At 35.4% G+C, this 14,174-nt stretch overlaps 1 protein-coding gene across 3 annotated transcripts in view; it reads right to left on the reverse strand.

Annotated features, from left to right (window-relative positions):
- The window catches only part of LOC127944458 (zinc finger protein castor homolog 1), a 183,775-nt gene that overhangs the window by 140,458 nt on the left and 29,143 nt on the right, over nt 1-14,174 (reverse strand). For all 3 annotated transcript variants that reach the window (XM_052540380.1, XM_052540382.1, XM_052540387.1), the window contains exon 3: nt 4,273-4,380. The gene's annotated coding sequence lies outside the window, so the exon portion shown is untranslated. The remainder of the gene's footprint in view (nt 1-4,272; nt 4,381-14,174) is intronic.

Below are 14,174 nucleotides of genomic sequence, written 5' to 3' on the forward strand. Positions count from 1 at the left end.
TCTTCAGTTCTTGGCAGACGCACCCTCTGGTGGGGGTGACCACCCCATGAATGGCAGGGGAGCGGGATAAAGAAGCAGAATTCACCTGCTGGCCTTTGCAGCATCCTTCTCGCTTTCCTGCTAGGTACTTCCATGGAGACCTGCCTCTCCCTGTTCACTTAGCCTGGCTAACCGAGCATCGAGTAGTAGTGGTGCAAAGGGAGGGAGGAGAGCATCAGTGCAGTCTGCAGGGGGGGCAGTGTGTTTGTTTTGTGGAGAGCATTCTAGAGAGCTGGCTAAATCAGCTTGTTTTGGATTAAGAGTGAATTGGGAGGCTGTAAGAACTGGTTTAGGTGATGACTCCTCAATGATTACTTAAGGAGTACAAAAATGTCAGACCAGTGAGATGCCCAGAAGGACAGAAACACAGGCAGTATGATAATAATAATATTTTTTCTTCTTCAAAACCATTGTACGTGTATAGTTAATATCCTGCACTTTTATCATATTTTTGTTTTCACTGCGGAAAAAAAAATCACTTTTTGTTCTCCTCATTGTTGACAAAAACATAATTTTTTGAATATCAACAAGGTCCAAAAGAAGAATGAATGATTTTAATAAAAACTTACCACTGACAAGAAAAAAAAAAGTTTAAAGGGGGGGGGTGAAATGCTCGTTTTCACTCAATATCCTGTTAATCTTGAGTACCTATAGAGTAGTACTGCATCCTTCATAACTCCAAAAAGTCTTTAGTTTTATTATATTCATAAATTCCCGGAAAAACACAACCGGCTGGAGGCGTGACGTGTGGGCGGAGCTAAAGAATCACGAGTGCCAGTAGGCTTTTGCGTTGAGAGCGTTTGGAAGCTGTGACATTACCGTGAGGAAAAAAACATCCAAAACAAACCATGGCTAATAGTCAGATTCAGCCGTTTATTTATGCAGCAGCAGCAACGACTCGCTCCGAGCGGGGCTCGAACCCGGGTCTCCGGCATGGGAGGCGGACGCACTAACAAGGAGGCAGAGATATTTTAAGCAGTTTTACTCACCGCCTGCGGTTCCAACACACGATCGTGACCCTTTTTCGTTGGGATTGCATCATCTTTAAGAAATAAACGATACGCAAATCCGTCGTCAAACTGGGCCTTGTTTGTAAAACAAGCATATTCGAAATGCAGGGAACAAACACAAACACTTGCACAACTCCGTTGATGCTCTGTAAAAATAAACTCCATCCACTGGTCCCTTAATGCTGTTTTTTTTTTTGGTAATCTGTGCAGGGTTGTCTTGCCCTGGCAACCAAAAACACACTCCTTTTGTGACATTTCGCGACGCTCTCGCTCTGATCAGTGAATGTCTGTGCTCTCAGTGCTCTGCTATACGGGAGGGCGCGCTCTTCAGGGGGAAGTGCCTTTAGGACCCATGAAAGGAAATTCCGCTCCATCTAAAGTCACACAGAGCCATACTCGAAAAAAACTTTCCGAAAACTTGTGACAAACCGGAAGTATTTTTGGAACAGAAATACTCCTTCAAACGTACAACTTAATTTTTGAAACTTTGTCCATGTTTAGCATGGGAATCCAACTCTTTAACGGTGTAAAAAAACTCAGTATGCATGAAATAGCATTTCACCCCCCCTTTAAGGTGTCATCGGATGCCCAATTTCCACAAGTTGATAAGATTCTTTAGGGTCTTAATGAAAGTGAAAGTGAGAATCCAGTTACACCCTTTTTACCCTGTCAAAAACAGCTCCTTTCAGAGCAAGCTGTTTTGTAGCATTTTCTTTTAAATGTTAATGAGCTCTGCTGACCCCGCCCCTCTCTTCCCAGCTCACAGCTTCCCAGTTGTGCTGGAATACTAATGTCAAACTATCATGGGAGGGGCTTGTCTGTGTGACATCAGAGACAGGGATCTGAGATCAGCGTGATTTGAGAAGGAGGTAAAGATTTTAGTAGATTAAAAAAAAAAAAAACATTGGGTGGATTTTTTATATTATAGGGTGGTTTTGAACACTCTGCCAACACACATTTCAGTTCAAACACCTTGTAAAATGTGCAAGAAGCATCCAATGACCCCTTTAACCATCCACTATAAATAATGTGATCGATTAATCTAACGATTAATTTTTTCAGACCAAATCGATTTCGATTATCTCCCCATTAATTGACTACTAACAATTTATACATGTTGATTTACATATCTGAATGAAAAAAAAAATGAATTCCTTAACATTGTAATATATGTTTATTGCTCTTAAAATTACAAAATAAAAGACTGACTAAGAATGCATTACTTTGCACTTGTATAGAGATAGCATTCAATAAAACCTTGAAGCCTTGAAAAACATAGCTTACTGAAACAAGCTTACTGAACACATAGGGTCTAGCTTACTGAAAAAAAGTTCTTCTTTCAGATGAAAATAACAACTTGATATCTAGCATTCAATAGAAAAGGTCACCCAAAATACATGTTTAGAGCAATTGAAAAAATACAGTAACCAATGTAAACTTGAGGGCTTTAAGCTAATACAGAGAGTGCTTTTCCAAAAAAAAAAAAAAATATAAAAATAAAATTAACAGTGGGAGCCAGCAGCCTGTCATGGAGAAAAAAAAAAATCTCCGAATGCTCCACGTGAAACTTTGGCGTTCCGCCCTTTTTCTATCGTGTCTAATGATTTTGGTTAATATGCACGAGGGAGAGAGAGAGCAAGAAGCGCTCGTGTTGTTTGAAGACTGTGAGTGCGCGCGCACAGCTGGGGCTCTCGCTAATACGCGCCCTGTCAGGCGCAGCAGTCATTCTATTCTACATCACTCACCGATCATATAAGGCTTTGACAGCCGCCAAAAAAAAGATCAATGCAGAAAACCCCCTGGATTGGTTATATAACATTGGACAGAATGTTGATCCGGCCATCACGTATATTCAACGCACATAAGGTAAACGTTTTGCAAACGTTTTTATAGAAATAAAAACAGGTCGACGAATCGATGCGCATATTTTGTGTCAACTAATTTTTTTGCGTTGACGTCATCGATGACCTCGACAAGTTGTCCCAGCCCTAATGCAAACCCATATTAGTAATCATGATCACAAGACTCCCCCCACATAGGAGACTGAAATTCCGAAGGGGACCTTTTAACCTCTGGTCTCCACAGAACGTCCTTATGTCAGAGAATGGCACAGAGACTGTCTTTTACAGATGTAGATGCACCAAACATCAGTCCATTGCTTAATTCCATATTCATTCATATGTAACTCACACATATGACTATCATGTTCATAATCACTTATTGTGCATGTATTTTAATAAGTATTGGATAGCTCAAGGATGCATATTCATGTTTAGTGTGTATGTGTTTCAATCTGGTTGCTTGAAACGTTTCTGACCATCAGTTATTTGTCAAATGTATCATATTCTTGTTATAGGAATCATGTCCAAGATTATACCCTGCAAGAGCGGGAAAATTCGGACCACGTGCTTGATAAGATAGCATATTATTTATGATACCCCGAGCAAAGACAGTATCTACTAAAAATTAATACAACTGCAGAAAGATATTAAATGCATTAGGTATTCAATAGATTTAAGCTTGAATGATTCACGTGATCAGTTCCTACATGTTTTATTACTAGATAAAGTTGCATTTACGTCTCAGGATTGCATTTATGGGTTGAGAAGCGGAACTAGTGGCAGATGAACAGGCACCTGGTGAACGTTGAGCGCTCCTGGGCTTTTAGGGCTTAATTAATCAAGGCCTCTGGGTATTATGACAGGGCTTCTCTGTGTGTGTGACTCAATTAAGTTGTTTCGTGAACCAGAGGTGTGACTTCAACATTGCTTAGTCACTACTATCACACAAGTTGTGGTTAGCATTAGTGCTTTGGGTGAACTGAGGCAATTCCAAACATAGTCATGTCTTCATCTGCTTCACTGACATAACACAGAGAAGTGAATCCCCTGAAAAGTTACGCCACTTTAGCGTTTGTCATTCCAAATGCTAAAAAACCTGCATCCTATTTACTAACCACCCAGAATCTGGCTTAAATAGCCATTATATGTGCTGGTATAGTGTCAAACAATAAATTTATGAATCAAGTCATTGTTTACATGCATAATTTGTGTAAAAAGCAGAATTCTTTTATAGTACTGCACTTGAAAATGTGACAAATAAAATTAGTAATGGATCCGAAAACATGCTTTAGGCTCTCTGATATGACTTTTTAGTAGGTAACTGGCGGTTAAAACAGTCATTAGTAAACTATTGATGTATTATGGTACATTGTGACACTGACCTTCAAGAAACATTGAGTGCTCCAGTTTTGAATTGGTCCTGTGGGTCTTCTTGCCAACAGTTAGCTTGCACTTTCACACTAGACTCTTAAAAAGCTGTCTGTTGACGCCTACAAGGACACAGAGAACAGTTATTGGCCACCTATTTTACCACCAAACCATAAACGCAAACAAAGATTTTGATTAACTTTTAAAAAAATGCCTCCCCTTTACCACTTTGACAATTAAACATTCAGTTTGCGTGCGTTTTTAATGCATCTTTTTACACCAGTGCTGTCAGCGGCTTGCATCGTACTCAGAATTTTATAAACAACGCTGTTTCCACAGCACAGTAACTACTTTCATTTCATTGTAAAGCCTGTCAAAACTCCAATTAGATGTTTAGAGAGAAAAATACGACTTTCAATTTGCCCAAACAAACCACTCCGGAAGTTAATAAAAAGGCATTATCATCCATCTTGTGCTCTAATTAGATTGTATATTTATGCATGCTATCCTTTCAAAAGAAACAAGTGTTTGTGGGTAAAACACAAGGGGAGTGCACAGAATATCTGAAAAAGCGATAATAGGGAAATAAGTAGATTTCGGAATCTATATGTTAAAGAGCTTTAATAAATTGTTGTTGTTGTTGTTTTAAACAAGTGAGGTCTGTCTCATTTCATATACCTATAAATATAAAACAGATCCCACATTTCCAGTGATCTATTTTTATACTAAAATACTGATTCACTTTAATAAGCTTTTTGTTTTAGATAAAGGCTGGAAACAACAGAATGAAAGGCTTGAAATTCTAAATTAAAGGACAGACTAATAACCAGAGGATTTTTAGACTAGATAAATACATTAAAAGCTAATAAATAAAAGTAATCATTGCAGCTAGTAATTACAATGCTAATTATATTGCTAATTAGCTTATTGTGATGTATACTGTGGATGGGACCTTCACCACGCATCAGATCACACAGAAACAAAGTCAAAACGGACTTCAGCCTAAATGGTAAAAGCACTACTGATGACAATATGTTTGTTATAATATTGATTGCATATTAACATTCAAATGCCCTACTAGCAACATATTCCCACTATCCATGTGACCATTGTAGAATGACATCACTGTAAAGACCTTTGGTCTTACAAACTGAAGAGGTTGATTAATCAGGTCCTCAAATTCTTAAACCATCTTGGTTAACCTACCGTAAGAATTTTGACCGATTAATACCATTTAAAAAAGTCATTTATTTTATTATTTATTTTCAGTAATTTATCAAAATATTTTAAAAGGTTTGATGCATGGTAAAATACGATACACATATTATATATATATATATATATATATATATATATATATATATATATATATATATATATATATATATATATTTATCATACGGTTTTTATTCCATATGTTTGACTGACTGTATTTTATAATGATAATGAACAGGCTGCAATGCCAAGGTCATTGTCTGATAACAATGTATTCAGCAAAAACTGGGCTACAATAATATGTGAGCAACATTAATGTAAATTTTTTTGTTTTTGAGAATACAATGTTTATGCGTGGTTAGTGAAAAACTAAAAAAAATTAAGTCAATGAAATATGGCTTTTGAGAACTGTAGGTAGACTAGAGATTTTGCTACAAAATGACCATACTACAATGGCCATGAATATTTAGAGAATCACACCAGAGAGACAAAGGGCCTACCATAATGGGGCACTAATATGAATGTGACTCAGGCAGGTAAGAAAGAGTGTGAGGAAAGTAAATTAATGTGGGTTTTTGATTATTATTTATATTTTATTTACAACACAGTATAATACAAATATAAACAGTAAAGTTCAAGGACACATGATTGAACATACTGATCTGAAGAATGAGACTTGAACAGTAACACCCTCTTTGTGCCAAACATTCATAGACTCTAATATAATAGTGTTAACACTACTCTTATAACTTGTGGTCTTATATAATAACAATAATAAAAACATCATCATCTTTATTATTATTACTATTATAAAATAATCCCATACTCAGAATTTGTCCTCTGCACTTAACCCATCCAACTGCACACACACAGCAGTGAATAGTGAACACACACCCAGAGCAGTGGAAAGTGTTTTGCTCCAGCACCCGCATCTGTTGTAATTGTTTTATTATGACATAACTTGTTCACATTTTACTAGGTAGACTTTTCGCAAACTATAATTCCTGACTATGTATGAAATCAAGTTTTGATTATTTGTATCATGTCATTGTCAAATGTCTAAATGTCAGGATGTTTATATTAATATATATATATATACACACACACACACACACACACACACACACACACACACACACACACACACACACACACACACACACATATATACATATTCATAATCTTAAAAAAAATCATACCAACCCCAAACATTTGAACAGTAGTGTAATGAAACATTGGGACACTGTAGTGTTAAACATTCATTTTAACTTCCTTAAAGTTTAGCATTAAATAAAAAAACTAGTTAATCCCAAAATAAAATAAAATGAAATGAAATAATAAAATAAAACAAAACAAAATTTAACATTTTGTAAATTAGGTTGCCAAATTTATATAAAAACCAAACAAAAAAATGATATAACAGGAATGGTTATTGCATGCTTTGAGAGTGCGATGTTTGACATAAAAATATTCACTTCATTATGCTTGAGGAAGGGATGACCTGTCGTGACACGAAATGTTTTTAACTACATTTTTTAAGCATGATCTCACAAACAAAACAAAAAAAAAAGAAAGAAAAGAAGAAAGCACACACCCAAAAAGGCTAAAGAGAAACCAATCGTTCTTACTGATGTCTCAATATTAAATAAATGAATGATGATTTATTTACACATATGCGTATTACCGTAGGTATGATTCACAGATATTCACACTGAATTAATTCTGTCATTGCATTGATCTGGATATTTATCTCCAGATGGGGGGATAAAGTATGTATTGTGAACTTCGGGGTATAAGAAGGCTCTGGCTGATGAAAAGAAAAAAAGAGAGTGTATGTTTGCATTGCCAGGTAACCGTCGTGTTTAGATCCGTGGTCACCTGTTATACAGGAAAACCTTATCTAGGTTTGTCATTGTTCAATAAAACAATGTTTATCTTTTCAGAGGTTAACGAAAAGAGGGTGGCAAAAAAAAAAAAAAAACTGGCATTTTAGTTTAATAAGGAAAGGGTTAGAAAACATAACACACCCTCTGATAATACAGGTAAGACACTGCGTCAGGAATAAGGAAAGTTAATGACAGAGTCTGTTCATCCCTCAAAATGAAAGAATGAATTTTTTGGGATATCTGCTGATCTGTGCACGCAAATAACAACCTGTGACTACAGCTGCATGGCTTAATCACAGCAATACAGGGAGGGAATATGTAACATGCCAACTTCTCATTATCAAATCCAAATTAATAATTTTCCTAACAATACACCACCTGTCTCCACCTGTGCAATTTTCAGCACTTTGTAGAAAGAGAGAAATGCAGGTTTAAACACATTGGTACAGGAGTGTTGACATGGGCTTGATGATAAAAATCTAAACTGTTACATAAAATCTCACTCTGTTCCCTTCACTTTCTGTGACCCACCCCGCTGATAACAACAACACATTTCCAAAACTCAGGGGAAGGTCACAAGCATTCAACTCAGAGTCTGAACTAGAAGAGCTGGATTTTCCCCCAAACCACATTATTTACATCAGGTACCTCCCTGACTTGCATCAATTATCAATGCTCTCGAACACACATGAAAAGGAACATGTGAATACCGTTTTGTGCACGTTCTGCAATGCTGAATGAGTCATTAATACTCATCGCACATCCGCAACAAACAAGTTGGTTTCAACTAAATCTTTTCTGAACGGCGGATCTGAGAGGAGAAGGGATCAAGCTTTATTCTTGCTCCAGATGTAACGTGATCATTCCTTCTTTTTATCTATTAATGATTTCAAAGGCTTCCAACCACTACTGCTTTTATTCCCTGGAATAAAACCCAGCTGCTCTCTTTGTAGTGAGTCTGTGTGGGTGTATGTGCTTTTGGTGCGACGTGGAGGGGGTTGGGAGGGAGGAGAAGAAGAGAGAGGGAACACAAAAAAGGATGAATATCCCTGTTTTTTCAACAATAATATTAAATTTTTTCACTCTACAACATATTACTAATGAGTGTTTTTACAAGCTATCCAAGTGGTAAAACTAATTAGCGTGTACGACCCTAATAAACTAATTATATAAACAATTTATGACAGTCCACAGAAGGAGTACAATTTGGTCTATAGATTTTTTAACATTTTTTAAAGCATTAGAAGCACACATTCTGTTTTTGAAACTACTACCAACTTAAAATTAGCCTAGCCTGAAATCTAAGTTATTCATTTTATTGCCCTTCTAAGGGGTACTTATTTATTTGTTAACTTGTTTTAATATAAAAAAAATTATAATAATAAAAATAATTCAGCTGAGCAGTTTGCAAACAGTCGTTACAGGATGATTTATAATTTTCACCATAACTTTCCTTTAAAAAAAAATATATATATATATCTATATATATATATATATATATATCTATATATATATATATATATATATATATATATATATATATATATATGAAAGGAGTATTTGTTTCAATTGTTTCAAACTTCTCTTCAGTACGAACTTGAGAAAAAAATACTAAATTCTACACAAACTCTAGTGTTTTTACACACAAAAAAGCATTTGTCAAGCTCAAACATGCAACTTTGATGGAATTTAATTTATACATGTTACTACTACTATTATTATTTATTTAACAAATATTAAATATTTATTTTGATGTTTAGTATTGTTTATCAGCATAAATTATGTTTTTAAACTTCATTTAGTAGTTGCCAAAATTGAAACTGAAAACTATCATATAAAAAAATATATATATGACCTACTGTAGATGACAATAACACTTATGGTTCGGCATTAATTTGAAAAAGTATCTGTTTTGGATTTGTATTTAAAAAACATACTGTTTTGTACCTTGTTTGTGAAAAGCACCTTTTAGAGTTTGTTGTGTGCCCTTTCAAACTGTGTGCAGTTTACCTAGAAAGACAAATGTGCCCGAATGGGTGTGAATGTGCTTGTTGATTACACATGCGAGGAGTGCCACTGTCTTTTATTGGGGAATTTACACCCTTGGAGTGATTTATAGAAAACAGTAGTACCCACAAAGCAGTAAAACTAATTGTTTCTTCCATTTTTAAAGTCTACCCTCCATTAAAGAATCAGTGGGTAATAAAGAGCATTTTTAATCAACCCTCTCTTGCACTCGCCTACCGTACAATGCAATGCAATGCTTTAACTGCTGAGAACAACATAGACTTAGATATAAGGACATCTCATAAGTGACTGGGGTTTTGCAACACTCAGCACCTTTTCTCATCTCTTCTGCTCTGATTTTGTTAATATATTATAGGAATGACCTGTACAGTATATGCATATGTTACATATTATTTGGGTCATCTTGTATTGTGTAAAATAAAGATGTCCTCAGTTAATCCTGCTATCATTGGGAAACATGTGACTCACTGAGTACTTCAAATCCATCTTTACCTATTTCTTCAAGAAAACTAAAGCCAAAATTCCCTGGGAACAAGTTACACCCAATGGACCAGCCAATGGCGAACAAACAATTCAGTCGAGAAGGAAACACACACACACACACACACACACATACATACATATATATATATATATATATATATATATATATATATATATATATACACACACACACACACATACATGTATTACATACACTTTGCGGTATCTGCAAAATGTTAATTTGATCAAAATAAGAGGTATCATTCAAAAACACATGTTAATTTTTTATTTAGTATTGACCTGAATAATATATTTCACATAAAAGACCTTTACATATAGTCCACAAGTGAAAATAATAACTGAATTTATAAAAATGACCTTGTTCAAAAGTTTCCATACACTTGATTCCAACTACTAATAAGTCCCTTGTTTGTCCTGAACAGTTAACCTGCCCGCTGTTCTTCAGAAAAATCCTTCAGGTCCCACAAATTCTTTGTTTTTTCCAGCATATTTTGCATATCTGAACCCTTTCCAACAATGATTGTATGATTTTGAGGCCACTGATGCTCCAGAGGGAAAAATGATGCATTAAGACCCAGGGGTGTAAACTAATCATACAGTCATTGTTGGAAAGCATTCAAAAATGCAAAATATGGTGGAAAACAAAATAATTTTGGGCGCCTGAAGGATTTTTCTGAAGAACAGTGGGCAGTTTAACTGTTTAGGAACTCATGAACAACTATCACAAAACAAAAACAAAAAAAACAGCTGTGAATCATCCAGGAAAGAACACAGTGTTAAGAATTAAAAATATAAATTTATATATATATATAAATTCTTCATCTTTTTAATATTTAATATTTCCACCACTTTAATATGAGGTTGAAGAACCTACATATAATAATTTTAAAACAATCCGTGGAATTTTGTTTTTGTTCAAATGTCAACACACCTTTTTTTTCTGTCAACTGTCAACAAACAACTTTGTTCCACCCCCACAAATATTCATTTGTACTAGTGTACCATTTCTGACCAAAAAATTATTTTATGTGTTTCCTCTTGAACTGAACGCTAGATATTGGCTGGTTCAACTTCAAATTAATTTTTTTAATTGTATTATTTATTTATTTCTACCACTACTTGATTGTGAGATTACACACACACAAATACACACACAAATTTTTTCATTAAAAACCAAGCCCAGGGATGCAAGCATGGTGGCTGTTTGGAGCCTAAAAAAGCCATATTAATGTACTGTAGCTGTGCATCTCTTTCATCCCACAGAATCTGTCCTGCATTTTAAAACCACCTTAAAGCGAGCATGGGTGAGGGAAAGCGCCCTTCTCCTACCCTGCACTCCCAAACGGACTCTGATTCTGTCACCACAGGATTCCACCCGGACCACCTTTGCCCACCGGCTAGGAGAGCCACTGTAAATCCTGGAGCTATAGCTGGAGCGCGGGCTTAAGTAATTAATAAAAGCTCCATTACATGCCTTGTGGCCGTTGTTTGCTATTTCAACACCCCATTTGTGCCACAATTACAGTCATTATCAGCCAGAGACATTAATTCAGCCACCGATGCCAGAACTGCATGCTAATAAATTGAGCTCTAAAATTTTGTACCTTTCAAGGAGTTGGTGCTGGAGCGGAGCCAGGAGGTGCCACTCCTGATTAGGAGTCTTCTAATAACTCTGAAAGGCCCCTTTGAATAGGGGCTGCTGCATCTTTGGAGATAGTTCACATTACCCCCCTTTGATTATTCCCTTCCCCTCCAAAATGAATCTTTATTAAGCTTAAATCCTAAATAAAATGAAATTAGCAGACTGCAAAATATTGCTTTCTTTTCTGCACATATTCCCTGGTGCCTCCATGCAAATTATAATGCTTATTTATGTAAATGAGGTGTCGTCTTTAATTAGTTTTGCTTGAAGGCATTAAAATACATGTATTCTCTCCCCAAAATATTATTTGTTTTGTTGCTCTCTTCAGTTGAGTTCAAAATGACTTATTATGCTGACTAAAAAGCTTTATTAATTTCAGCATTTTTTTTTTCCTCCCTTGACTTTCAGAGTATAATCTTCTCCTCCCACTGTGTGGGAGCAGCGCTTAGCGTTTAGCTTTTAGCTGTGTAATGGAGAGGTTTCCTCAGGCTCTCTCTGCTGTGAAGTGGATGCAAGGCTGTCTGAGACTCCCTGCAGACAGCAGACGGCCCTGTAATGGGTCAGCACGCTTCTCAAACCCCTATTCCTTAACTTCCTACAGTATAGTGTGTGAGCACATATATCAATATATGTCTTTATTTATTTAAAAACTATATATTGTGTGTTTATACTATATACTCTCTCTCTCTCTCTCTCTCTCTCTCTCTCTCTCTCTCTATATATATATATATATATATATATATATATATATATATATATATATATATATATATATATATATATGTATATATATATATATATATATATATATATATATATAGCTTTTGTTAATGTTTTGCATTAGATTGTATTTTTTAATTCTGTTTTTAATTTGAATTTTAGTAAAAAGTTTAATAATTCTGTTGCATTTTTGCAAGTTTTTATATGTACATAGTTTTTTGTTTGTTTTGTTTTGAGTAAACTTAGTTGTAGTTATTTAAGAACTTCAGGTTAATAAAAGTTATAAAGTGGTTATACAAGAGTTATAAACATTTAAGTTAATTAATAATAATTTTCATATGCATGTGATACATTTTTGTACAAAAGAGTACTGTGGTTATACCATAGCATAATTATGGTAACATATACTGTATCAATACCATGGAAGATTATTACCAATGGCATGAATAATAAAAATGATACAATACAAACATAAGCTAGTATGCTAGCTTTTGGAGAATGACTTCATTTAAATACTCACTGTGCAGTGGTATACCAGCGTAAACCAGAATTATGGGAGTTTAGCAAATAGGATGCAGGTTTTTGTGATGAAATCCCACGTATGAAAGTGAATTTGCCCCAAGTGTCCTGTAGCTTGTCAAACTGCTAAGAATGACCCCCCCCCCCACTACCACACACACACACACACACACCCAATACACTTAATGAAAGCCGCATGCATGCATTGTGTCATCAATCAAATGCTAATACCAATGTAAATTCACATGCATTGTCAGCTCTCGCCGCACGCCTCTAAACTGAGGTGCAATGACCTCTTAAATGACTTTCAGACAGCTTTTTGCCTTATTTTAATATTTGTTTAAAAGCATTTTCAGTGTTACAGTAAATCTCCCTCTTGACACGGTTTTTATGCATTCGCAGTTGATTTACAACACAATGTTGAGTGGCTATCGAGCAGAAACCCACTGTGAGTCACGGCCAAAGGTGCCGGAACCGATGCAGTCAAACAGAAATACACGCTGTCATACACTCCGCTCAGCTGACACAAAAGGTTAAAAAGAAACATGAGCCACAAACAACGAGCATTGGTCAATATTATATCAATATCCTTTGAGTCCTCAATGGACTGAAAAGGCATATTTTATAATGTTAATACCCCTCAATACCCAATTCACACACACATAAACTCACACATGCACAAACACACCATCATGATTTATAGTAAGGAAGCTGAGGCCATAATAACGTTTTTATTATTACTGTTCTTTCAAGGCTAATGCTACAATAGATTTTTGCATGATTGATGCTTCCCAGTAAACATTAGGAAGATTCCATTAACTTAGCAGAGAGGAGCTAAATGGCGTCACTTTGATTATAGCTGCATTCCTTTCAATGCTTTTTGATTAAAAATAGAATATCAATATCACATTTTTTTAAACGAATTCATGATGTTCAGATCTGACTTCAAAAAAACCCAGTCAAACCTCTTCTGCCAACTCATGCAACTGATCATAAATGAGGTCGCCATATAAATCATTACGTTTCTGGAAGTGACTTCTGAAACAATCCTTGGGTTAAATGATGACAGAAATGGTCCTTCCAGTAAATCAAGTGACTTTGAAGTTCTGGTCATAGCTCGGCTATTGTAAAGCACAGTTTCTGTAATGCAAGCACTTAAAGGGACAGTTCACCCAAAAACGAAAAATAAAATTCTCATTATTTACACACGCTGTTCCGAACCAGGACAACTTTCTTTCTTCAGAGGAATGCAAAAGGTGAATAACTGAAGAATGTCCTGGCTTCTCTTTTCAGTATAGTCAAAGTAAATGAGAACTGCGACTGTGAAATGTCAAAATGGACTATACAATTATAATGTGCATTATATTCCTATATTAAAGCTGCAGTTGGTAACTTTTGAAAA

The sequence above is a fragment of the Carassius gibelio genome, chromosome A23 (assembly GCF_023724105.1).
Source record: "Carassius gibelio isolate Cgi1373 ecotype wild population from Czech Republic chromosome A23, carGib1.2-hapl.c, whole genome shotgun sequence".
Classification (NCBI taxonomy): domain Eukaryota; kingdom Metazoa; phylum Chordata; class Actinopteri; order Cypriniformes; family Cyprinidae; genus Carassius; species Carassius gibelio.